Source organism: Melospiza georgiana, chromosome 6 (assembly GCF_028018845.1).
Source record: "Melospiza georgiana isolate bMelGeo1 chromosome 6, bMelGeo1.pri, whole genome shotgun sequence".
Lineage (NCBI taxonomy): Eukaryota > Metazoa > Chordata > Aves > Passeriformes > Passerellidae > Melospiza > Melospiza georgiana.
The window spans coordinates 3,122,697-3,147,882 of record NC_080435.1 but is presented as its reverse complement, the minus strand read 5'-3'; the positions used below and the strand labels follow the sequence as shown (position 1 = coordinate 3,147,882).

General features: G+C 40.0%; 1 protein-coding gene across 4 annotated transcripts in view; it reads right to left on the bottom strand.

Annotated features, from left to right (window-relative positions):
- The window catches only part of SIPA1L1 (signal induced proliferation associated 1 like 1), a 200,600-nt gene extending 177,995 nt beyond the window's left edge, over positions 1 to 22,605 (bottom strand). The window contains exon 1 of one of the 4 annotated variants that reach the window (XM_058027403.1): positions 22,587 to 22,605. The gene's annotated coding sequence lies outside the window, so the exon portion shown is untranslated. Of the gene's footprint in view, positions 1 to 21,663; positions 21,739 to 21,979; positions 22,079 to 22,586 lie in introns of those variants that run through there. The other 3 variants (XM_058027402.1, XM_058027401.1, XM_058027404.1) reach the window with 3 other exon arrangements.
- Positions 22,606 to 25,186: the final 2,581 nt, after the last annotated feature.

The window sequence follows — 25,186 nt, the reverse complement described above, 5'->3', positions numbered from 1 at the left end:
TTTCCTCTAATATTATTTGAAAAAAATTGAAAGGGGGGGTGCGCTACATACACCTTGCAGTGTTTAAGGTTTAGATTTACATCCTCAAAACTGATACATGTAAAACAGTATTCATTAATATGTATCTAAGTCACTCTCAAAAGATGAAAAGAACTGTTGTTCTCTCCTTTTTCAGTAGGAAAATGCAGCATTTCCTGAATATCATGTCAACCTAAAGTCTTCTAGACACCATTTGGAACACAGGAGAAGGGAGAGCGTCACAAGGGTCACAAATGAGTCATCTGAAACTACAGACTAGCAAAGTTACACAAACTGCTTCATCAAGGAGCCCTAAAAAACCTGAAATAAATCCCACGCATTCCTATATCATCAGAAGATTCATACTAGGTGGAAATATGCACATAATGGGAAGAAAAAAAAAAGGAAGCTTTTAAAATAAAGCCTGTGATAACAAAAAGTTACAAGGTTTTTTAAATGCACTTCAAAGCTCCCATTCAATCTTTGAAAACACCTCTTATTTGTAAGCACATAATGTAAGATTACACAATTGCATTATGGCAGTCCCAATATTATGTGCTGAAAACACCAAAGCATTTACAGGCAATGCTTGCCAAACAGTCATTCCATCAAAACCACGACTCAACCACTACTTGAGCTAAACTTGTTTGAACCAAATCGAAATATAGATGTAAAGTAAGTTCATACTAAATTGCAACACAAATTCCAGGAAAACAAAAATAACACACCTGTTGGAATACATGCACAGAAGCAATCTGCCATGCAGAGACCTGCCAGACACAGATTTGAAAGAGGAGATGGGGGCAAAAAAAAAAAAAAAAAAAACAGTTCACAAACTATGTTTCATAACAGGGACATATAGAAAATCCATAAATTCTTCAGATCACTGACATGGTATAGGTGGGAACTGCACTGAGAAATGAAAGGAGTGACACAATCCCAACAGAAGAAAAAAAAAAAATAACCGGAAACCAAGGGGTCTGTCACCTATAGATCTCAAGTACAGTTTAAAACATAACTAGATTATTCTCATCCAACAGCTGTGTAGTGTGTTGTGAAAGAGACTTTGTCTCATCCCAGTTTCTAGTGTCCAAAACAACAAGAGTCTCAATTAACATCCTCATTGCAGAAGGATATAAAATCAAAAGAAATACAGAAAAATTGTTGTGGCTGTGAATTCTCTCAGAATGAGACAGCAGCTGTACTCTACTCACAAAGTTGCATTTGTTACAACCTGTGTTCTCTTACAGATAAAAGTTATACCAGCTCTTTAAAAATGTATTTCCTAGCTTTGCTGGCCTTCAGAAAAGGCAATGTACAAGCACCCAGAAACACCAGAAGTTACAATACTGACTTTTAGGATGTGACTTCATGAGCAAATTTTTGGTGCAGCTAATTGTCCCTCTCATGTCTTCTCAATTTTAGGTATGAGGTGGAAGAGGACTGAGACAGCAACATGACCCCATGCCCTGTGCAGCACTGACATTACATGGGAGGGGGGGCCCAGAAGCAAAACCCAGCAGTAAGAGAGGCCAGTCATAATGCAGCTCCAGGTGCAAGTCTGACACATAAGGCATCCTAGCTCTTCATTAAGTATATTAGGTTGTATTGCAGGTTCCTTCCCTGGGCTGTCAAACAAAATTTTTAGAGACATCTCTCAATATCAGAACTTCAAAGGAGATTGAAGAAATCCTGCACACACACCCCCCCTACCACCACCTCCACGTAAGCACATTTCAGCTTTTGGTGCTTTTATAAACTAAGATTTTTCAAATGAAAAATTAAAAACAAAATCACAAAAACCAGTGAAACCAAAGTTCCCTGCTCTACTCTGTCTTAACCACACAGGTCTCCTGCAGGCATGTAAGAACGGCTCACTAACATTCAAGAAAGAGGGTCACTTGGCACACCATAGGTTAACAACTGCTCTCTCTGCATAATTTAGCTTAGGCAGCAATCATGTAAGAAACTTTGAAAATCCACAAAATACCCTTCAATCACAAACCGTCAAAGACAGAGTCTAAACCATTCTCGGGAAAAATAACTGAACTCCTTGCACTGAAGAGCCCTCCTAAGTACTCCTCAAAAGATAACACTAACAACAAAGGTTATTAACATCTTCAATAATTTTCTGACCTGCAAGGAACAAACAGGACCTCAGCTACTGTTACCTTATCTGTAACACTACAGTATGTTTAAAGCACCTTTGCTCTTTCCTCATCTGCCTTTAAGAAATACGAGAAGAAAAAAAAAAATCTACCTGCACACAGGTAAACTCCCCTTGTTCCACTCATCTCAAGCTCAGACACTCTTCACATTTAAAAAGAAAACTTGAGCCAAATGCACATTAGCTTTGCACTGCAGAAATCACATTTTCTCTGGTAGAAATACAAGAGCTTCAAAGTATAGTCGCTGTACTAAGTAAATTTTGCCACAGGATGATTCTTTCTGTCCATCAAAATTTCTTTAAATTCCTACAATGTTTTTTTTTTAAAAATCGTTCTATTTCCATTAACAATTAGAACAAAAGGTCAGAAAATGTTACAATGAATAGTCAAGCTCTGCAGCTAAGAAATTTATCTGGATTTTTCTGTGTAATTTCTCTTACAGTTTAACTACACACTGTGAAACAGACCTTCAAAAGAAACCAAAGGTTTCTTTCTCAGCCCACTTCCGTTCCATCTTCTTCACAATGTGAGCTTTCTACTGCATGTCAAAAAATTATCAGGCAAAACGCTAATATCCGACAAGAAAAAAGTTATTTAAATTCAAATAGAATACATTTTTAAATATTTCAAACCTAAAGCAACTCCCTGAAGGTATTCGTGAGTAACAGTCATGACCTCAATATATTAAACCTCATTTAAAAACTGCTTCCTCCAAGCTCCACTGTCAACATGGCACTTGAGTTCTTTAGTTACATTTCAGAATAAACAGGTGTCAAAACTTCACTTCCTTTCCCTCAGTGTTCTGCCACCATATCTTGGTATTGTGGAAAGCACTTCATGTATGTCATGTTCCAGGTGTAACTACTCCAAATGATGGTATTTTGCCTTATAATGAAACAGAGACACTAAATTTGACTGCTGTCTTTATCCTTCATAATTTCCTGGTTTTTCCACTTATGTAGCAGGAAGTGGCATGTTCTGCATTACAGTAGCCAGATACCCACAAGACTTTTATGCAAGATAAGGGAATTCTTACCCTGCTCATCAATTCCTTTTGATAGCTGTTCTAAAAAAGGTTTACAAAAATCTTCAGATTTTTATTCCTATCAGAACCAACATCTGTTAAGTCCAAAGAATAGTCTTCATCTAAAATATATCAAAAGTTGATCTGATTTAATGGCAACAGCATCACGACAGACATACACACACCAAAAAATCCCTTTTCCCCCAAAATAAGCATTCTAAATTCATTCTCTTCTTTTGTAAAAACCTTACCAAGCAAAATTTTAGTTACAGTCGCAGCCATATAAGCAATTCACAGAGCAAACTGATAAACTGAGCAGGACTACATGGCAAGTTCAATTATGGATGCACCATATGCCTCCATCATCCTTTAGGTACACAACAGAATCAATTTGTGCAATTTGTTCAAAACACAAAAAGCCCTTTTGGCAAGATCACCCTTCAGCTGAACCAGCAGTCTGAACCCTTGCCTGCTGTGAGCATCACTCACTCCACACAGCAGCAACAGCACCTTAAACAAGCACAGGAGTTACAAGGCTCTGCCACAGAACAGAGCCATGAACGTGGCAGGGGAATTTGCCAGATCCCTGTGTTTTTTGGAAGAAATAACCAGTGGGTTTCTTTTGGTGGAGATATTTTTTCCTAATTAACCTTCCTCTGATACTTAAGGTGACCTTTACCAACATCTCTCAGCAGGGTGTAACAGTAGGCCTGGATGTAGAGAGTTGCTTCCAAGTTTTGTAACTCAGTTCTCAATTTACCTCTTACTTTACACACAGCCAGAGCTGCAATTCAGTAAACTCTAAAAATGAAATGTTTATGTCCCAGCAAACATATACATCAAGAAAATTCTTACCTACACCTTCACTGAAAGCCATTATCACAATAAGGAGCAAAACCCAAAAACACTAATAACATTTGTTATTAGCTTCAATATAAAAACACATAAATCTGAGTATACCTTGAACACATATTCCAGTATCAATTCTTACTTCTTTTTGTAGGCTGCAGTTCAGCGTTATCTTTCAGGAGACATGGTGATCAGCAGAGTCACACTAAAAAGCAGCAAGCCAAGTAACCAACATTTTTTCCTAGTAAGGACTCTCAACCAGAATATAACATGGTAGAGGTTCAGCAACACTGCATCTCTCCTGCCCATTTTCTCTCCTCTTCCAGTGGTCATTAGCCAGTTGTTCAGCTAATTACTGTTTGATCTACTACTCAGTGTTGCTGCAATTATGCAAAGTGGAGCTTAGCTTTTAAGAACAATCTCCATTTTATCTACTAAAACACATGAAAACAAAGACTAATCAAGCAAGTACTTTATCCTATATTATCCCACCAGTGAAAAGGAAAGGCTTCTCCACAAGATGAAGCTCATTAATTAAAGCAACTTTTACACAACTTTTCAAAAGCATCAGCTGGGGAGAAAAATAATAAAGAAAAAATTAAAAAGCAGCAATGCTGACTACCTGCCCACTGAGCATTCAGTTGCCTTTGCAGAAAAGTTTTAATGCCCCACCAGTGCCTCCCACTCCTCAATGCTACACAAATTACTCTACTCCTGCCAGCTTTTTGGGAAAGAGTGGTGTCTTAAGAGGCTTTTTTTAAAGGCATGGAAATCAAAAACTAAAACATATTTATAGGTACTAGGCTATTTCTTTGATTTCACCAGTTGGTAAGACAGGAACTAATAAAAAAAAAACAGGACTGCATTCACCTTGGCCACAGCTGCTTTAAAGCAGGTTCACCTTCCATAATTAAACTCACTTACTGAAAGCCAAGAACAATCAGCAAGGTCTTCAGAGTCAAACTTCTCAGCAAAAGCAAAAACGAGGCACTAATTCTTAAATTTCAGTCAAGACATATTCTAAACGTTTATCTGGTATAGATCACTGTCCTAGAAGAAAACTACGACAGAAAGCAGCTTTAGATAATTCCCCCTCCAGGGAAACCTCCATCTCCAACTAAACACTGCCTTAGGTTACAAATAAAAATTTTCCAGCCATATTTCTGCCACTGAAAAATACTTTATAATGGAGGGGAAAAGCTTAATAACGCACTTTATGGGAAAGAAAGAAAGAAAGAAAAAATAATTCAAGTTTACTATACCCCAATTTTCTTCACCTTATCCATTCCACAAGTCATTCCACATACAGAACAGTTCAAACATAAAGGCAACTCAAGTCTGAAGTAACAGTAATTTTATTTCTCTTCCTTTTATTTTCATTCCCAATTTCTCAGCATTTTTATTTCAAGATTCGTGTTTCCAGGACACCAGACAGACTTTCACCCAGCAACAATAACATCTCTATAGCTGCCCTACAGTAATCCCCCTGCAAGCCACCTCTATTTCACTCAAGGCAGAGACTTCCCACCCTAAAATACAGCCTTGCTTTCTCCTAAACTATTTGTGAATTACATATGCACAGCAAAAGTTAAGCTCCTACAAGTCTAGAAAGGTTTAGCTGGCCTACATCTACTATAAATAATATTTCAACAGTAAGGTTGAAGTTGATAACCATGAACACTGTGGATTTTTTTACATGTTGTTCTACAAAGAACAAGTTGCAGTTTAGAAAACCCACGCCTATGACTACAGAAAGTGAGCTGCAGGTACATTATGAAATAAGTTCATCCTGTAAAAGTGACGAAAAATATTAAACTTTCCTCAGGAAAATAAAACTCTTAAACTTAGAAAACTTGAGTTAGCTGAATCTCCATGCAACAACCCACATAATTTCATGGCAGATTAAATGAATCATTTAAATAATTCAAGAAGCACAAAGCCATTCAAATAGGCACTGTTTACATTTTTATCTCATCTGTGTCCACTGATCAAATTAACAGAAAAAAGTAACACTGGCAAGATAACAAGAGTGTCTCAATTAGATTAATTATGCCTGATAAATCTTTTCCCATGAGGTGTAAGGCAAGACAGCTGTGACAAGCACGGGCTGCAAACTGATTTGTCCTTATGTCTTGAAACACTATGTGCTATCTTATAAATGAAGCAAGTGATCCTATCTGCTGAGAGCCCATGGCACAAGAGCTGTATTTGCCGGAAAAGAAATGTTGTGCAGGTCCCAGCAAGTTTTAGTTAGTCTTCAGCAAAAATCAAAGTTACATGACTAAAAGTATTACCATAGGAGAGGTGTGAACCTGAACCAAGAATCCAGTGTCAGGATGACCTGGACCCTGCACCAAGAGAGCTCTGTGACAGCTTGCTTCTGCTCCGGCATTACCATGCAGCCTGCTAGACATCACAAGCAATATGATGAAAGATACAAGCAGCAAGGGCAAAACATCTTTTTTCACTGGTCCATGTAAAAGACTGATTTGCATTTGGACAAAAATATCATTACTGTCTGTTCTCTGTTCCCTGCCACTACTTCATTTCCCTACTCACTGTTACTGAGAATGCCCACTTACATATTTCTCCCATAAGCATTTATTCTGGCATGACTATTACTGACTTAGACACATTAAAACATGGTGCAAAGTGCATCTCTGCATGCAGATCAAGCAAACAGTAATTTATAAACTGGAAGCTGACACCAAAAATAAAAAAGGCAGAAAACTACTTTTTCACTCAAAGTCAGACAACCACCACAGTTTGCTTGATGCCTAGCTTCAAGAAATGCAATATAACATGCCACACAAGGCAAAATGCATCAGAAGGATAACTAAAATGATGTGCAACTTCTACCAGTTCAATTTAGATAGAAAGCTTCACAGAGCAGAGAAATAGATTGATTAAATCTGCAGCTGCATGAAACAAGCTGGCTATAAATTAGTTTACTTCGAACTAAACAATGGTAAAAACCCTTTCTGAGAACAGTAATATAGTAAAACATTATTCAAGCTAAGACTCCTCATCCACCTAGGAGTAAAAATAGACATTTCTGAAAATGTACTATCTCAGCTGCTGTAGATAAGAGCAAGTTAAAAATATCTGCTGAAGTGCTTGATGGTGCCCTGTCTAAACCCAGAAGTGACACTGACTTTTACTCAGCACTAGTGAGATCCCAGCTAAAGGAACATGCCTAGTTTTAGCCTGCTCAGTGCAACAAAGATGGATTAAAGGAAGTTCAGCAGAGACCACCAAGCCATTAGGGGACTGAAGTGCACAAGGAACAAGGACAGGCTGAATTACCTGCACTTGCTGCTCTGGAGGAGGCTTGAGGAAACATCTTGCTTTCTGCACCTACATAAGGGGGTTTTACAGAAAAGACTAAGCTAAAGTCACTATCACTGTAAGTTTCTGAAATTCAGTAATCAAGGCCAGGAAAGACTCCTCCATTGCAGAATGTGTAAGAAAACAATTTTGTGGCACATGAAACACTAAAATAAATATCCCTTCCTCAACATTTTTGTTGATAAACACCACTATTGGGGAGGGAAAAAATTTTTAAAATAGAAACACTTAAATGGAATCTCTGTTAAAATAATAAGAAAATTTTAAAATCTGCCATAGTTCAAAATAAAAACAAATCACTGTAGGCCTTGCCCTTAACAAATATTTTGCCAAAAACCACCCCAACATTATCACAGTTGAATCTCTTCACCCTGTACTTCTGGACACCATAGATTCAGACATATTCCACAGCACCCAAGACACTATTTATGAACCTCAGCATCTCCTATTCTGTAGAAATCTGACCCCAGATCCTATGCTAATTTTTTTTAGTTTTTAAAAAATATACTTAGCCACAAGGCTAGAAGAGTATGCTTTCCCCTTCTGCAAAAGAAAGGTCAAAAGACTTAAGAAGAGCCCAATTCATGTCTTGAAACAAAAATAGCAGCTCGTAACAAAATCAGGTCAAATACTGTGAACTTGGAACATGTAAATGTCTTCAGAAGGAGATTCAACTTCCAGGCAATGTCTGATAAGAGAGATCCAAACAGAACATTTACGATCCCATTAAAATCTTTTCCTCTGAAGGCTCCTTCTTTTCTTTAGCATTCTCCAGATAAAAAGATTTATCGTCTCATATCTATCAAAGAGATTAAAGAGAATTAAAGAATCTGCTTCACTAAGACTGAATTATTTTTTCTCTTTTACAAAATTAGAGATAGGCTTTGGGTTTGGCATAACTCTAAGAATGGATGTTGACTAAAAAGATAAATACAATGAAGGTCAGTTTACCATGTCTGAAAGCATCCATTCATAACTTCAGACAACAGTAGCTGCACAATGCATGCAAAGACCAACCCTTCTATAACCATTCAAACGCTGCATAAAACCGGTCACTTGCTAGGCACAAAAAAAAGTTGAAAAGTACGCTTTCTCAAATATTTGTAGAGATAAAGTTGTCAGGAAGTTACAGGAGATGAAATACTGGTTTCACAAGAATTTACAGCAAATCTCTGCACTATCACATCACCAAACTTTATAAATTTGATCCAAATGAGATTCAGGCACATGCTCAAACTTTATCAGGCATCACAGAACACGACACCAAACTGGTATCAATGGTAGGGAAGAGCATTAGATCTAATTCAATATAAAATCATAGTGGCCTAAATAATGAATGTGTAACACAAATAAGTCATGCTGCTACCAGGTAAGTATTTTGATTTTATTAAAGCAAACAGGATGATTTAAGAGATTGATACTTTACATATGACCACTGTACTTTTGACCCAGTACTGGGAGTTCTAAAGTCCTTTTTGTGGCATCACTGAACCAGTGTTCTAACTTAATAACCTAAAATTTGGATATACATTATTACATACTCTTCACACCAACTCCCATGGCTTTGTATGCTAGTGCTCTTTTCTCCTTTTACTAAGATGGAACTTAAATGCATTTTGTGTTGCAGCACTTCTTCAGCCTAGTGTTGATTGATGCTGAATGCCTGAACAAGGGTCAGCCTGACAGATACTATCATCTAAATTGAAAAATCATCACAGCAGCCCCAAAAAGAAGTAATCCTAGAAGATCTGTGAAACAACTGTCATCTAGTATTAGGCCATGCCTTACTGTCCAACAATCAACAGCATTACAACTGCATAAGATTCTAACTTTGTAAGTCAGGATGTCCTTTGCAGATCCTCCTGTCTCACACCACCTGTCCAGCAAGATCCAAAACAATTAGCCTCTGCATCCCCTGTCTAGGTACAGAATGAACCTGCTTAACTTCTCAAATAGAACAAAAAAAAAAAAAAAATTGAAGGAAAAAAATGTTTACGCTTTGGTCAGACAAACAAGAGCAAGACAAGCAAGACAAGAGCAACCATCTTTCACACTCACTCCATCTCCTTTCAACTAAGACTTACAGGCACTTGCCAGTAAGCACAGGCAGTCAGAAAGAAGCCAAAAGAGTCTCTTAAGAGTGAATTTGGAGGGCAGGATCCCATTTGTGTTCATCCTCCTCTGACATTCACAGAATTTTGCAGGTTGATCCTTAAAACACATACATCTCTGTAGCACAATGAAAAGATTCTTCTTGAGGAAAGGTAAAAAAAAACTAGAAAAAGTTAGAAAAAGCTTTTGCTAACCAGTATTTCAATTTTCAACAGTAACACTGCGGGGGAAGTAGAGGGGCGTGGTATTTCAAAATTCTCCAGGGGAAAAAGTCATTTCCTGATACAAAGTGATTTCATTTACAAAAAACCCCACAAAAGCTGATCACACAGCAGTAGCACTAACCATACTGGAGGGAAAGAAAGATCTCATTAGACATCTAGCTACAGAAACCACTGAGCAACCTAAACACAGATACCACTACAGGCTCCCACCACATTTTGTCTTCCGCATGTTTTCCAGAAGGAAGACTGGACAGAAATCTATACAGAACAAGCAATTACATGAACTAACAAGGTACCTTCAAATCTCTCTCATATTTGATATATAAAAACACACACACTTCAGCTGAAATTCCTCCCATGAAATTGTATTCATCACACAGCTTCTCTGGCAGCTTAGAACATCCTGTGTGCTACAGCTCTCACGACTGCTGGGACTCAGTCTCACCCACTCATTGGTCTGTCTTTACAAGACCTTTGGACACTTCAAGACCTCATAAGGGAATAAACCAAAGCCCGGCAAATCCAAAATATTTAGGAAGTTGGGGAGAAGAAAGAAGTGTTTAGGAAAAAAGCAAACTGGAAGGAACACAGAGCATGACCACCCCAGCTGGTTTCCATAGCAAACCAAGAACTCTGAGAGCAACCCTGCCTCAAACCTGTTACAGGAAATGCAGAACACAACAACTGCAACCTCAGCAGTGACTGCCATGCAGCACAGACACCTGAGCTAGTGCTGAGCTGAACAACAATACCCATGCGTCTGCTAGAACTAGAGAAAAGCTAAAATGACAAGTGACAATACAAGGCGTGTTGGTTGGCTCTCACAGGGTGCAGGGTCAACAAAGACACTCTCTGAAGCACAGCCAGGCAGTACTTCACATGTGACTTTTGAACACAATTTTTTCTGGAGATATCTTGAGAGCCTACACCAGATAGTAATCCAGATTTACAGGAATGCTTTAAAATACATTTTAATGGCCTTAGATTTGACAGTTTCTAAGCATTGCACGCATTCTGTTTGATTCCTCTTGCAGTTTTATGCACCTTCTCATTCTCTATTGCTACAGGTCAAGATGCAGAAGAGCTCACTAAAACAGGGATATCTAGGAGGCAATTAAAATCCAAGGCAATCTATTTCAGTATTACTCTAATTTGCAGCATGCCAGGTACTATGCTTGTACCACTGATCTTCTGACCTTTGAGCTAAAACTGTTGGACTAATGGCAGAACCAGAAAGGCCACAGCCACATTAGCCCAACAGTTCCTCTTCCTAGGCTTGAAGAGGAAGGCTCACATGCAGTGCTACACTCCTGCCATTAAATGCTGTACACATGCAGCTACAAGCTCAGCAGAGCATTACACTGTGCCGTGTAGGCACTGAGAGCTACAGCTATTATAATAAATAAAATAAATCCAGGGCACAGGTCTGAGCATCAATCCATAACTAACATGGTTTTGTTCAAGCTTACTGAGGGGCCAGGGACTGTTCCCAGCAAACAGCAGGAGTTTGAGCTGAGCAGAGCCACTCTTGGGAGCAAAAACCAGGCTGCAGACAAGTGCAGATGTAGTCCCTGCCTTCCTTTGAGCTGGCCCAAGTCTCCAGCACAGCTTTACACTAGTTATAAATAAATTTGTCCATAGTAGGATGAAATCTAAAGCCCAAGGCAGCTTCTGCTCTGAACACTACTAGAGATTTCCCATGTGTGTTAAAATACCTTGCTCAAGGGCACCTGCATTTCCTTACTTCACAAAATCAGTGAGGTAAACTAATGAAGGAATACAAGGCACTGACATTACTGTAATGTCACATCAAAATGCAATCTCATTAGTATCTCTCATTACAAATAGAGTGCATGCAATGCAGAGCAGCACCACATTAGTTATCTAGATGATTCTGTATTTTGCCTAAGATGTTCAATTAGGTCTTTGGCCTCTTCCAGTCCATGCAAGCACAGACACAAGTACAAAATACTTATGTATTGTCAATATTGTAATTATACTGCTTGATTCATTTCCCCTTTATTATAAATCAAGACAAGTAGAATAATCTAAAACTAAGTGAGGAGGAGGAGTGAGATATAAAGAAATTAAACCTCATCCCAGAAGTAACTGCTGCTGCCACTAGTACAAACCATTTACAAAGCCTTCCCCACAAAAATCCCTTCTTTCCTAGATGCAAAAAAGGAGCAGATCAGATGATATTAACTTTACCAGAAGTAACAGCTTCTTCCTCACATGTAATCACGAGACTGGACAAGTCACTTGTGTTCACCAGACAAGCAAAGGCCCTGATAAGAGAGTATGCTCAAAGTTGTATATTGCTGTTAAACCAGCCCTTCCCCTTGCAGCCAAAACTCTGACTGTCCAGTGTCTGATGACCCATTCCCAAGGGACAGCTACACCTGTAAGCCCTTCTCAATTACATTTCTTGTGGGGCAGAGTCAAGCAACTTCTTGGTACAACCATTCAGTGAGATAATGACAATAGCTTAATTTCAGAAGTAGTTTCATTAACACTGCATATGTTCATCTTATTGACATTCAGCACTAATTAACATCATTATAAACTGAACAGCAGTGGCACTTCAATAGCATCCCGAGTCTGGCTGAAAATTTTGAGCACAGGGATAATAAAACACACTGACTTGCAACCCAGGGTGCCAGTATTTAAGCACCTAACCTGCTTGAAGCTGCAATGTATTTCAAGAGCTTTTGGCATCTCAGCTAAGTACCAAGGTGATAACAAAGAGAGGTTACAGCAAACAAGATATCTACTGCTATTAACATTTTTAAAGCAACAGAACAGTCACTCAGCACTAACACTGGATTCAAAACAAAAAAACACCACCACCTTCAGAAAGAATTTTTCTACCTGGCAAAACAACCTTGAATATCTAACACAAAGAGGTCTTTGCACCTCCATCAGCAACAGGAAAATACTGTAATGCAGAAACCAACCACTACTTAGGGGTATTTTGCATTATACTACATATACCATTACTTCATTTTCAAAAGTAGTATTAAACACTAACAATAAATTACTTTACTTGCAAGCACATGACACCCACATACTGCTCCAGAGTTTTTATTGAAACCTGTAAAATGCCACTGAAATAGACAGCACCATTTCACAAGTCCTCTTCTTTCCCCATGTAAAAATGTGAACATGAAAAACCACGTAAGCTGGTACAACATCTACACAATCCTCATGTAACTTCTCTGTTACAAGGAATAAAGTTCTAATTTCTAGCTACGTTTCAAAAAAGCATTAATTTAGTTCTGTTTTCTGACAACACCTAGAAAAATAAGCTAAGCATTCTGGAGGAAAGCAGGATTCAAATTCAAAATAGTCAGAATTTTAAGCATTAAGCTTCATTTTTATTGAGTTGAGCTGATTCTTCTCCCACCTCCCTTCAAACATATCTTTAACTCTTCTCTCACTTTTAAAGCTAGAAAATGAGACATCTCTGGACCCTTCTTTTATAAACTGTAACACTTAGGAAGAGGAGAGAAGAAGGGAGAGCCAGAAACAGATTATATGATTCACTTGTTCATATAGTTTTAGCTACAATATTTAAACACACATCAAAAAATTGCTTTCATCAGTACTGTTCTCTACCAAAAACCATTACCCATGCTAACTCGGGATGCTTCTGGATTGCTTTTATCCTCTACAGCATCCCTGGTGTTCTCAACACTACCTTCCAATATGTTCCAAACATGTAAGTGATCAAAACATTACTTGATTTTACATCTGTCCACTAGATCTTCTACAATTACTTCACGTTTGGCTCTTGTTAAATCTAATTACTTCTTCCTATTACTCGTAACTGGAAGATTAAATGAGGATTTTATCTAAGAATTCCTACAACTGTTCCTTAATTTTATTACTTGTATCAGTTTGTGAGGTCTGTCTATTTAGCCCTAAGTCCCTTAAGGCCATGCTTCAGTAACACAAAGACAGCTGTCACCTAAAGTTATACTGCACCATAGTTGGGAATATTTGATCACTACTATCAATTGCTTTGTGGTGGTTTTTTTTTTTTTTTTAAGCAAAGTGCAGGTTTACAAAAAATAAGGAACAGTTAAGCTCTATTCCCTCACCCAGTACTTCAGTCATTTTTTGTCTCTGGGCACCCTGTACTTCTACAAGAGGCAATGTTTACCTTTCCTATAATTATTTTTCACATAGCCAGCTCCACACAATTGCAATTAAATTAATTAAAAATAACTGCTTCCCCCAACCCCTATTTTCAGAACCATTGCATTCTATGTCTCAGTTAAAAAGCACATTCACAATATGTGCCCTCTTGCCCTTGGCAGGCATAAAGCTGATGGCAGTCTGAGGCAAGTCATTACACTCAACCTGCACAAACAAAAAGATACATCAACAACACAAGAATGGAAAACCTCAATTCAGTTGCTCAGGTATGTAAAGTACCAATCTATATACTAAAAAATATATTTAATTATGTCAGCAATCAGTAGATAATGACTAAATTCTGTTAAAACAACAATGAGCACTCTTCACAACATTTAATAACTGCTTATTATCACACCTTTGTTTTACAGGAGACGTGCTTTAAATTACCAACAAATTTAAAAGTCTTTACTGCATCAACACTACATATATGTGTGATTAAATCTAGAACACAGAGTACATGATTGCATGTTCACACCCAACCCCAAAACTGTTGTCTGGAGACAGAATAATCTGTCCCTATTCTGAAATGTTATCTAGCATATTAATAAACCTTGAATTTCCAGCTAAAAATAAAAGTACAACAGTACAGGATTAAAAAAAAAAGTCCTGATGATTTCATTTTAGCACATGATAAAAAAGCCTGTGAAGTTCTGCAGATATTCTGGCTTTACCTAGATACGGAGGTAATTGTATAATAAGGCAAAAATTAACTTAAGGCTCTCAAACTATTCCACAGTGCATCACAGTTCAAATAGTTGCAGGTAGTTCTCCACACCACCACAAACACTCATGTCACTGTACAGGCAAGCACTAAAAACCCACAGATCTGAATTTTTTAAAAAGCCTTTTCAATTTGAAATGGATGGCATGTTTTAAGATGATACTAGCATTTTCCTCTTGTTTATATTAACAGAGGCATCCTAGCAAAGAATCTCCTACCACCTCTGTATGGCAGCACAATAAACAGTACTAGATCTGGGAATTCCCAGAGCTATGCTGAGTACGAGTCAATGACTGCACTGCAAGACAAGGCAGAAGTCAGGGAGGGGGAGGAAGGTTAAACAAAACTAGAACTGACTTTCTGTCAATAGCTCCCTCTTCAAAGACTGCAAAAGGAAGGCAAAAGAAGGGAAAGAGTCAAGGGGAAACAAAACATTCAAGAAAGGATAAACTATGTTAACAGCTTTTACAGAATTATCTCCTTTTGTCCTCATTTTTAAATGTTTTCTCCAGCAAAAACTGTGGGAAAGCATCGTGGTTCACTCTTTCTTCCAGCTGCTGTATGATCAATTACAATGCAGACTATTGAACTATTTTATTCTGATTCATACAACAAGCTGTTAAATACATTTGGAAAGTAGATTATCTGTGCCAGTATCACGTCATTCATGAAGATATATTTACTTTCGAGGCATAAAAGTGCCATAACTTTCTTCTGCACAATTATGCAGTTCTTCAGCACAGACTGCAAGCATAAAATCCTATTTCAGCCCTAACAATTTGAAAAGAAAAATACCCTAGAAATTTCAGCTGCATCCAGCAGAAGGAGGGAAGGCCCTCCAGGATTTATTTGTTGAGGTCTAGTAGTGTCTTCTATTTGATACATGCAAAAATATTCCAAAAATAGTATCAGACATTTTAGCTTTAATAAATTTTTAAAAATATAGATTGGCAATTCAGAAAGTGAGGAGAGAAGCCTTGTGCACAAAAACCAAATGAGATCTTTAAACAGTTCAGAGATAAGAACTGTAATGACTTTTACATAGCACTAACACGTTTAAGCCCGCAGTCTGAGTTTCATCACCCATTGTCTTCTTTAATTTTTAAACATGCAGACAAAGTTATGTTACACTTCAGAAATGCAAAAAAGAAAAAACTAAAGTCTGATCACTGCCAGTTTCTTCAGCAAGAGCAAATTTGTGCTGTGGCCCTGCCAAAAGGCAAACGTTCAAGACGTGTATGTTTCTGCTTACATGAGTCTCTTGAGGAAAAATAAATAATTAAGTTTGCACACAAGCCACTGCCCCCTTGCGTGCCCAGAGATAAAGGAAAGGGAGTTTCCTGTCCCAGGTTTGCAACCTGAGAGCCACTAGCAGTGCTGCTGCTGCCCCTGCAAGAGACACAAAATGGGCTGGCCACCAAAGGAAAAGTGTTTCACATTACTTCAAAAAAGGAAAACTATCCTTATAGCAAGCTTTTTTTTTTTTTTTTTAAGCTGTACCTACAATAGCACTTCCACCAGCAGTGCCCTCTGAGGAGCCCTGCAGCCAGCAGCAGCTAGCAGCCAGCAGAGTTTAACCCAGGAGTCCAACCTCCACCGCAGAAGGGCTTCCAGGGGCTCACGGCTTTGTCTGTCAAGCTTTAAAAGTCTCCAATGATGGACATTCATTCACCAGTCACTCTGGGGTGGTCTGTTAAATGCTTCGTCACCCTCAGAAGGATTTATTTTAATTTTTATAGGTTTTCTGACATCCATAAACCAGAACTCTCCTGGAGGAAACTAAGCTAAAAATCCCTGCCCAGAAGTTCACCAAATGTGACCCAACCCTTAATGGTCACAGAGGTCCAAGCCAACAAACCACATCTGTGTGGGCAACATCCAATTCAGGAGACCAGACCAAATTCTGTCTGAAGTAAAATTGGCCAAATGCAAAAAGTTTTGATCTGGGAGACTATAGGTCCCCATCTTCAGCCAGAGCCCCATGTCTACTGTGCCAAATTATGTGCTATAGTAGGACCAAGTGACAAAACCATGTATATAAAACAGTAATTTTGAAATCAAATGAAAGTACTCTTTTAAACAGAAAGAAAGGGAAAAAAAATGTTTCAAACCAGGAAATAACCTCTCCCATAAACACCAATCAACACAGATCTGCACAAAATACTTCCAGTGACAGTGTGAATTCATTTTGAGTGAGCAAGTAAGACTAGTACCTTATAAAAACAAAACTGCAACCATTTGAAAAAGTTCTAAGAACAATGTAAAAATTTTCTTGGGGCTAAGCTGTGGTGCTTAGTTGCTGGCTGGGGTTAAACCACAACAGTGACCTTTGGTCAAATATACAAATACATGTATTAAAAGTGTCTGTTAGTCTTCAGAAAGAGCTGTCCGTAGGACCGCCAACACGAAAACCCAAGATATGTACCAAAGCTGCTGATGTGAACAACTGGCATACAGAAAGCTCTGCCACCACAGCAGTCATTTTACAGATATTATCTGACACTCTTAAAAAAAGGTCTGTATTAATCCCATTTCACATCACATCAGCATACAATAAGCCTGTCATTATTTATTCAAAAATCAAAAGACAATTGATTTAGTGCTGTAAAATGCATCATGACTCGAGAAACTCGGAGAACAGAGCCACGCTACAAAAGCAGCCCTTGGCACCTCCTGGAACCTCTCTATCCACTGCACAGAGAAGGCAGCAAGGCAGGCTACACACAGCAAAGGAAGATGCTTGGGTATTTCCTCCACCCAGAAAAGCAAATATTAAAATCCATAAAATAATCCAGGCAAGCACATTAAACATAAATAAGTCTCACAGGCAGATCTAACGGGCAACTTTTCCCCAAGTTATATTCAACTTCTGATCCATACCTCCTAGCAGCCTGGAAGAAGAACTTGTTCCCCAATGATTTTTGCTAGTTGAGATTTTTTAATCCACTATAACATCACAAGTTAGGGAAAACACAATTGTTTTAGGGTTAACTCAAGAAGCTTTCACTAAATGAAAAGTCCATGTTAAAGCACACATTCGAAGTTAACATCTCACAGCTGCATTAATAAAGTAAAAACCAGTCTCTCTGAGGCTTATGTGAGTATTTTGAGGTACAAATCCTGTGACCTCAAAAGGTAAATAAAAAACACAAAATTTAAACACCTCCAAAGCTATTTGAGCACTGAAGGTAAACCATAGGGATTAATGAAGAACAATCCAACTTTAAACCAACTATATAAAACATGCCAGTAGCTTCTCCAAGTTTTGAAAACTTATAAAATAAAACTTGGTCATCAAAAATCATTCCACTAATCTCTGCAATCCACCTCAAGAAAGCATTCTTCCCATTCTACAGAGTCTAAAACCAGAAGTAAAAGAATATTAAAACATCAACAAAAAATTCAAAGTGCCTCTCAGGCCTAGGCAAGAACCACTAGTGCCAGTAACACCTCCTCCTTCTCTAGGATACATTTTCAGAAAAGTTTTCTACACAGCCATGCATTTTCAGGAACTTGATTTCTCTTGAAAAGATGGATGTCTTGAGACATCCATCCACTATGCAGGGAACAAGAGCTATGACTACTGCACTGCAGCACCCAGCAGGAGCTGGAGGAATAGGAAGACACAGCTTTGCAGGACTCCACTCCACCTACAGACTCAGACCCTTGAAAGAACCATGACAAATACTTGGTTAGCAATCATGCAATTCAACGGCTACCAAGATTATGAAGTGTTCTGTCTCTGCATTCAAAAGAAGTGCTCTTTAAAACATGCTTCCATAAAGAAAACAAAGACATGTAAATGCTCAGCCTCACTTAACATAAAAGACATGTGGCAGACTCTAAATCAAACAACTCACTCAGTAAACTGTGCCACAGAATCCAATATTAAAGAGACTGAGACAATGACATAATTTAGCTTTACATATGCACAAAACGGACATCTAAAACCATTTTATCTGCTGATTCATATTCAAAAACACAGTTACAGTCTCTGCAACTCCTAACGGGTTTCCCAAAGTTCATAGTGCAAAACTGCTATCAAAACTAACACCAAAACTGCTACAGACTGTGTTAGTCTTGGGCTGCCAGCTGCATAAGAATTTAAAATAAAAAATTATTGTCATTCAGCCTCACTAATGACCATAATCTGTAGGTTTACAATCGAGCCTAAAGTTCATCCTTGCTGGTAATGCTGCACCCCCAAAAAACACTGATTGCCTTTCATGAGAGAATATCTCAAGTCTCATAGAGCCATCGAATCCCACTCTATAAACCTCCAGCTTGAGAGTCCTCATTCAAATACTACACTGAACTCTTGTGAAATATGAAGCTTATGATTATTTAAAAGCTGCAATTTAGGAGAGATATACTTGAAATCAAGTCACTGAAGTCAAATCTCCCTGGAAACATAAAAAACAGAACAATGTAACTTTTTCACTCACAGAAAGATATTGAACATATGATTAATTTTCCATGCCAAATCAACAAAATCCTCACCTAACAGTTCTTAAAATTATGTATTTACACTGATAAAAAATAACTGCACTTACTATTGCTGTACTCCTGTCATAACTTATTAACAAGTTAAAGAAATGGCTTTCAGAATAAATGAATATATCAAAAATCTAAAATACAGATAAAGAAGTAAACAGAGGAAATATATAAAAAATAAGATAACTAAATAATGTCTTACTGACTTTTTAAATATTTAAATTAAGGAGCTGGGAAGAAATAAAAGCAATCTGCCTGAAGCCAAGAAAGCCACAGAAACAACAGATCAAAACTCTTTGCCAAACAACCAACACTCAGGGTCAATGAGAATAAATTTCAACCTCTGAACACATCAGCATTAGAGAAACCAACTTGTGTGACTGAAATTTTGATGAAGGCAGAAGCTCTGCTTCCTTACCCCAGTAGGGCATCCTGGATTTCTAACCAGTAGCAGTAAGAATTCAATAGCTTGCAGCAAACCCCTTGCTGAAGGGATTAAACTGCTGATATGGAGAAAACTGTTCCTTTTTCTTCTCTACAATAGACATGCTATAGGACAAAACAGAGGAATAGAAAAGAAATTCAGCTGGGCCTCAACCCATTGTCTTACTAGCCTACCTCACATTTTCCCTACGTATATCTAAAATGATCCTCATGACCCTACTGAAGTTTAAAATAACCAGTTGGAATAATCTGGTTTTAAGTTTTGTTCTCCTACCTTAGAAATAAAAAAAATGCCTCCATAGTAGCAAAACTAATAGTTCTGAAATCAACATTTTAAAGGATCTATTTGAGACAGATTTACAAAGCTGAGAAGACAATAAGAGCTACACAAGAACAAAATGATCTCAAAGTGCCAGCAGAATGCTATAAGCATGATGGAGAAAAAAAGCACTCCTTGAAAAGCTGCAGAAGGGAGAAGAGGCCACATTTGAACATAGTTTTTAAAACAACAGCTACCCAAAAGTTAACACCAAACCTTAAAATAACATTTCAGATAAACATGAGAAGGTGGGAGAAAAAAGCTCTTCAAGCCTAGAGCCAATGATGCACAACAACAAAACCTTTTATTATATAAAAAAATAGATCATTAATTGCATGTCCTCATACTAAGTCTTCACTCCTGGCTGCAGCTCCACCCTTTCACAGGTCTGTGTCAGTGCCTGCCTCTACACCTGCTAGCCCTTTTCATCAAGCAAATTTTTGCAGCCCTACAATAGTCAGAGCTGACATCCCATTTTGCTTCTGACTTCATGATCTAAGAGGTTTTATGAACCACAACTGAGAGCTAAGTACACCTATCCCAAACAGCAGTGATGAAACCAAGCATTTTATTAGCATCACTAAAACCTTCTTAATGCAATGTTGAGCAACTAAGTGCACATCCTTTAATCAACTGGCCATAAATAAACACTTTAAATGGCAAAAAAATCTTCTGTCCCTAGCTTCCTATCAGCAAAATGAGACACAGCACACACACAAAACATTCAGTCAAGAAAATTCTCTTTTTACCTTTACCTAAATAGAACCTATGGGGTTGGGTTTTTTTTGAAATTAAGAAAAATTTATTGTTAAGTTCCCACACTGTTTCTATATTAATAACTGGTATGGCATCTGATGGCCTAAGGCATAAAAGCCTTGACATTGAAACAAAACTTAAGAGATCTCTGCGATTACAATTGCCACAAACTTCTACCTTAATACTTTCACATGTCTCTCCCACCACCTCAGCTGAAAGGGAATGGAGTCTAGCCCAGCAATGCATTCCAAATAAATAAGAACCAAACTCTCCACCTGAGAGAACACCTATACTTGCTGCCCAGTTAGTACTTGCAGCAAAACCTCTCTTCCCTTTTACAAAACTGGTTCATGCCTTAATATAAAGGAAACAAGCGCTTCATTCCCATAGTTAGAAAAATAAATAAAAACAATCAATCAAAATCCCATCATGAAAGGGCTGCTTTCTAAAGAAAACACCAATCTTCCTTCATCCATACAGATCTGGAACCTAATGAAACCCGACACCTTTACTCCGAAGACAAATTTGCATTGTATTATCAACTAGGGCTCCGTGCTCACAGATGCACTTCATTCAGCATGCAGTAACGGGTTCATTAAAGCAGCATCACTCAAATTTTTTTAAACGATTTTGCAGGTAAAATTTTTGAAACACGATTTGGAAAGCAATATTATCCAAAAAAATGCCGCTGTTTTATTCTGTGGGTTAAAACGTGCCTCCTCCAACTAAAACATACAGATGTTGTGGCCAAGGTTATACAAGGAGATCTTCATTAAGTTGAGCTATTCCCATTTTGTGTCGCTGCTTTACCAGACATGAATGAGTGCATTCCACATTACATGAGCTGAAGCTGCATCACAGATATCCAGTACAAACAACGCAGTTATTTTTAAATATAGCATAAGAACGTTAACATCAGGACTTCATGCAATATAAAAGAGGGAACGTGCAAACAAACTCGACTTAGGAAGGTAACCATTCACCTTCGCATCTACCTTTCCTTGCTTCTCCACCTCCTTCCCCTTAAGATTCAGTTTAAGGCATTCCCCGTTTTCCCACTTTTCCAGGCTCCCAGTGAAGAAATCAACCATCCGCAAACATTTTGTTCCTCCACCCCGCCTCCTCGTGAGCAGAGCATTCAGAACATCCCCACTGGCACTGCCCCCACATCACCTAATTGTTATCATTACTGCGGTCTCAGCACCGGCTCGGAACAAAACCGGTCCCACTACACCCTCGCTGGCTATAAAAAGTAAAGAAGGGGGAAAAAAAAATAAAAGAGGTTTAAGTGCAACTTACGGGGGCGAACAAGAGGCAAGTTATCTAGCGAGCCGTGGGGGCGAGCGGCGTGTGCCGCTCGGGGCCGCGGGGGAGCGCGTCCCCCGCCGCAGGGCGCCCTCGGCGCGGCCGCCTCCGCACGGACGGGCAGCGCGGGAGCCGCCGCCTCGGAGCGCAGCGGGCCGGGCCGCCGCCGCTCACCGCCGCCTCCGGCCGCGCCGCTCCCGCTCGGGGCTGCCTTTCCTGCGGAGAAAAAAAACGCAGATCCGGAACCTAGCACCCGGCACGGCTCGCTGCAGGGGGACCCCCGCCGACCCGCCCCGGAGCTGCCGGCACGGCGGGCTCGCACCGCCCCGGGGGCGCTCGGGGCAGGCGCCCCCCGCCCGGCTCTGGGCGCTGCGGCGGGCGGCAGCTCAGAAGGCCACTTCCACCCGGAGCCCGCTGCCCTCGCCCCCGTTAACCCTGTGGGGCAGGGGGCCGCGCAGCCCCGGGGCTGGGGGCCGCTACCCTTCCCCCGCACACCCCTCCGGCCAGCGGCACGGCGGCTCCCCACGGCACGCTCCGCGGCGGGAAGGAGGGGACGCGGCGCGCAGCCCGCCTCGGCTCGGCGCTCCGGCTCGCAACTCACCCAACAAAGTTGCTGCTGCGGCTGCCGGCGGCTCCGCTCCGCTCGCTGGGCTGGGCTGGGCTGAGCGCGACGCTCCCCGCCCGCGCAGCCCGGGATGAGCTCACCCCGCGCCCGCCCCGCCGCCGCTCTCGCGAGAGGGGCCGCCCGCAGCCCGCCCGCGCTCCGGCGGCGTTCCCATGGCAACAGCCAAGCGCCGGGCCCAGCGGGCGGCTCGGGCCCGCGCCGAGCTCCCTGCATTTTGATTGACTTCTTAGCATTTTGATATTTACATCACTTCCCAGCCTCCTGGAGACCTATAGGGAGAAGGTCACTGTAGTTGCTAACACAAGGTCAAAACCTACCGGTACCGTACGGATGGTATATCCCGAGCTCTTTTGCTACCACTCAAATTAAAATGGATTCTCCCTAAGATATCCATCACAGATAACAAATTTAAAATGTGGGAAGGCACATCTGAAAAATAGCATATGTAAACATCAGCCCTTGTTCTACAGGAATGCTGCCCTGTTTTCAAATGGCGAGAATTTTGAAAACAAGCTGCAGCGAACACATTCTGGATACTCTGCTAGTGGTTGTTAATGTTCTGCCTAGCCAAGGACAGTAACAATCTCAGTTAAACCACTTTAAGTGAAGCTTTCCATGAAATTAGGACACTGTGATTTGGGCTGGCGACGTTCCAGCAGTGTGCAGCATGGTGATAGCTAAGGCAACCGAGCTGTGGTGAGCAGCTGCTCTGGCGCAGAGATGCTCGCCTCACACCCCATTCACTTTCCAGGAATGTCCTGAAAGACCAACAAAACTTACACACGGATCCATGTGGCTTGATGCCTTCTGAAGGGGCTCCTAACGGATCTTCAGGACTGATGTTTAAATATCACAGTGTTTGGTACTGTAAAAATATCTGGATTTCTAGAAAGCAATCACTCTTTCACACGTTCTCAACTTGAAGTCGTGACTCCTGCATGTGTTATGGGGTCAGAAAAAACAATCCTAATCTCATCTTCCTGAGAAGAAACAGCATTATGGATGAACAAAGAACTGATCCCAGTGCTGCTCTGGCATGGAAGAAAAAGTAGAATTGCCAAGTTAGGAAAAAAAACAGGAACATTTTCAATATTTAAATATATTTATCTTATGTCACCCACCTGAAGTGATTTTTTCACTTTTAAAAGAATATGGGGATTTTTGATTTTCACTTAAATGAAAACTTTTTTATTGGCAGCTAGAGGCCCAGTCCTATAAAGGGGAGTCCAAAGAGGCTTACAGGCCTGAGGTTCATACACACAACAGCCCTGGATGAGACTGCAGCATTAGGAATTGTGGTGTGCAGTTATTGAATTTGCATTCATCAGAGGAGTTTAGATAGTGAGGCTCTGGCTTGCAAGTTCTTTAATGAGGTTAATGAGGCTAGCACATTCTCAAATGGTTTGTATGATCTTCCTTCACACCCTGCTGCTGTGTCAGGTCTTCAGATGAGGAAGACATTCAGAAGGGGCGCACGGGGAGGGAGAGGCTGTGACGCAGCCCCAGCCCAGCCTGTGTGCTATCTGCACACACCCTTGCCTGCAGTCCAGCCAGGAGCTGGCTCCTGCTCTTGGCCCATGTGGTTTCTCCCTGAACCCAGGCCTGAGAGGCTGACATCTGCTTCTGCAGGGGTCCAGTGTGAGGGCTGCTGCTCTGAGATGCTGTTCTCACCACACTCTCTCTCTTGCATGACTCTCCCCATCCAGAGCTGTGATTAGGGGCCAGCAGCACTTAAGAGCAATATGTGTTCTCACAGGTGTCAGAATATCCAGAACTCATTTATGTTCTTTTTGTGGAAGTACAAACTTTGCTGTGTCTTTATAATAAGCAGCTATTAATTAGGCTCGAGGCAGAGAGAGAAGGAGAATCTAGAGTTTACCCCCGGCCTAGGTAAGAAAGTCATCAGAAGAGCTGATCTAAAATAGGAAGGATAACAGGGGGTTCACTCCAAAATAATTATCTTGCCTCAATAATGCACATCTAATTCCAGAACAAAAGGACTCTTCTCTTTTATAGAGCAGTCACACACCATTTTCTGCTTGAGTAGCTGCTACAGAATGAAGGATGCACAGCTGGTTTCCCTGTGTAGAGACAAGCCTCAAAAACTCCAATGATTTTTGAATGCCAGTCCTTTTTCTGCCACTAACTTGATGTGCTACCACAGGCAAGACACCTAATTTCTGGTTCAGTATTGTCCTTTAAACAAAAAGGGAAAAGGATACATTATTTACCTCAGAAGAGCAAGGTGAGCATAAATTAATTGATAGCTTTATGAAAGTGTAAATAGTAGGACTATTTCTGAGTACAGCTGGCTGGAGCTGTTGGAAGCACAGGGAAAATCTGACTAAGAACCTGAACCACCCTGAAACTGAGTGCGTAATTTATTCACTGATGAACAATGAACATGTGGAAGTTTGTATCTAGCACACCCTTCCAAGAAGTGATACAATTTGGATATACAGCTCCCCAGAAAAACAGATGAAGCAATTCACATAGAGATGATTTGACAGAGCCCAAGATCAGTGCATTCCAGGATATTCATGCTCTCAGGAAGTCTCTATATGTGGGGAAGGCTT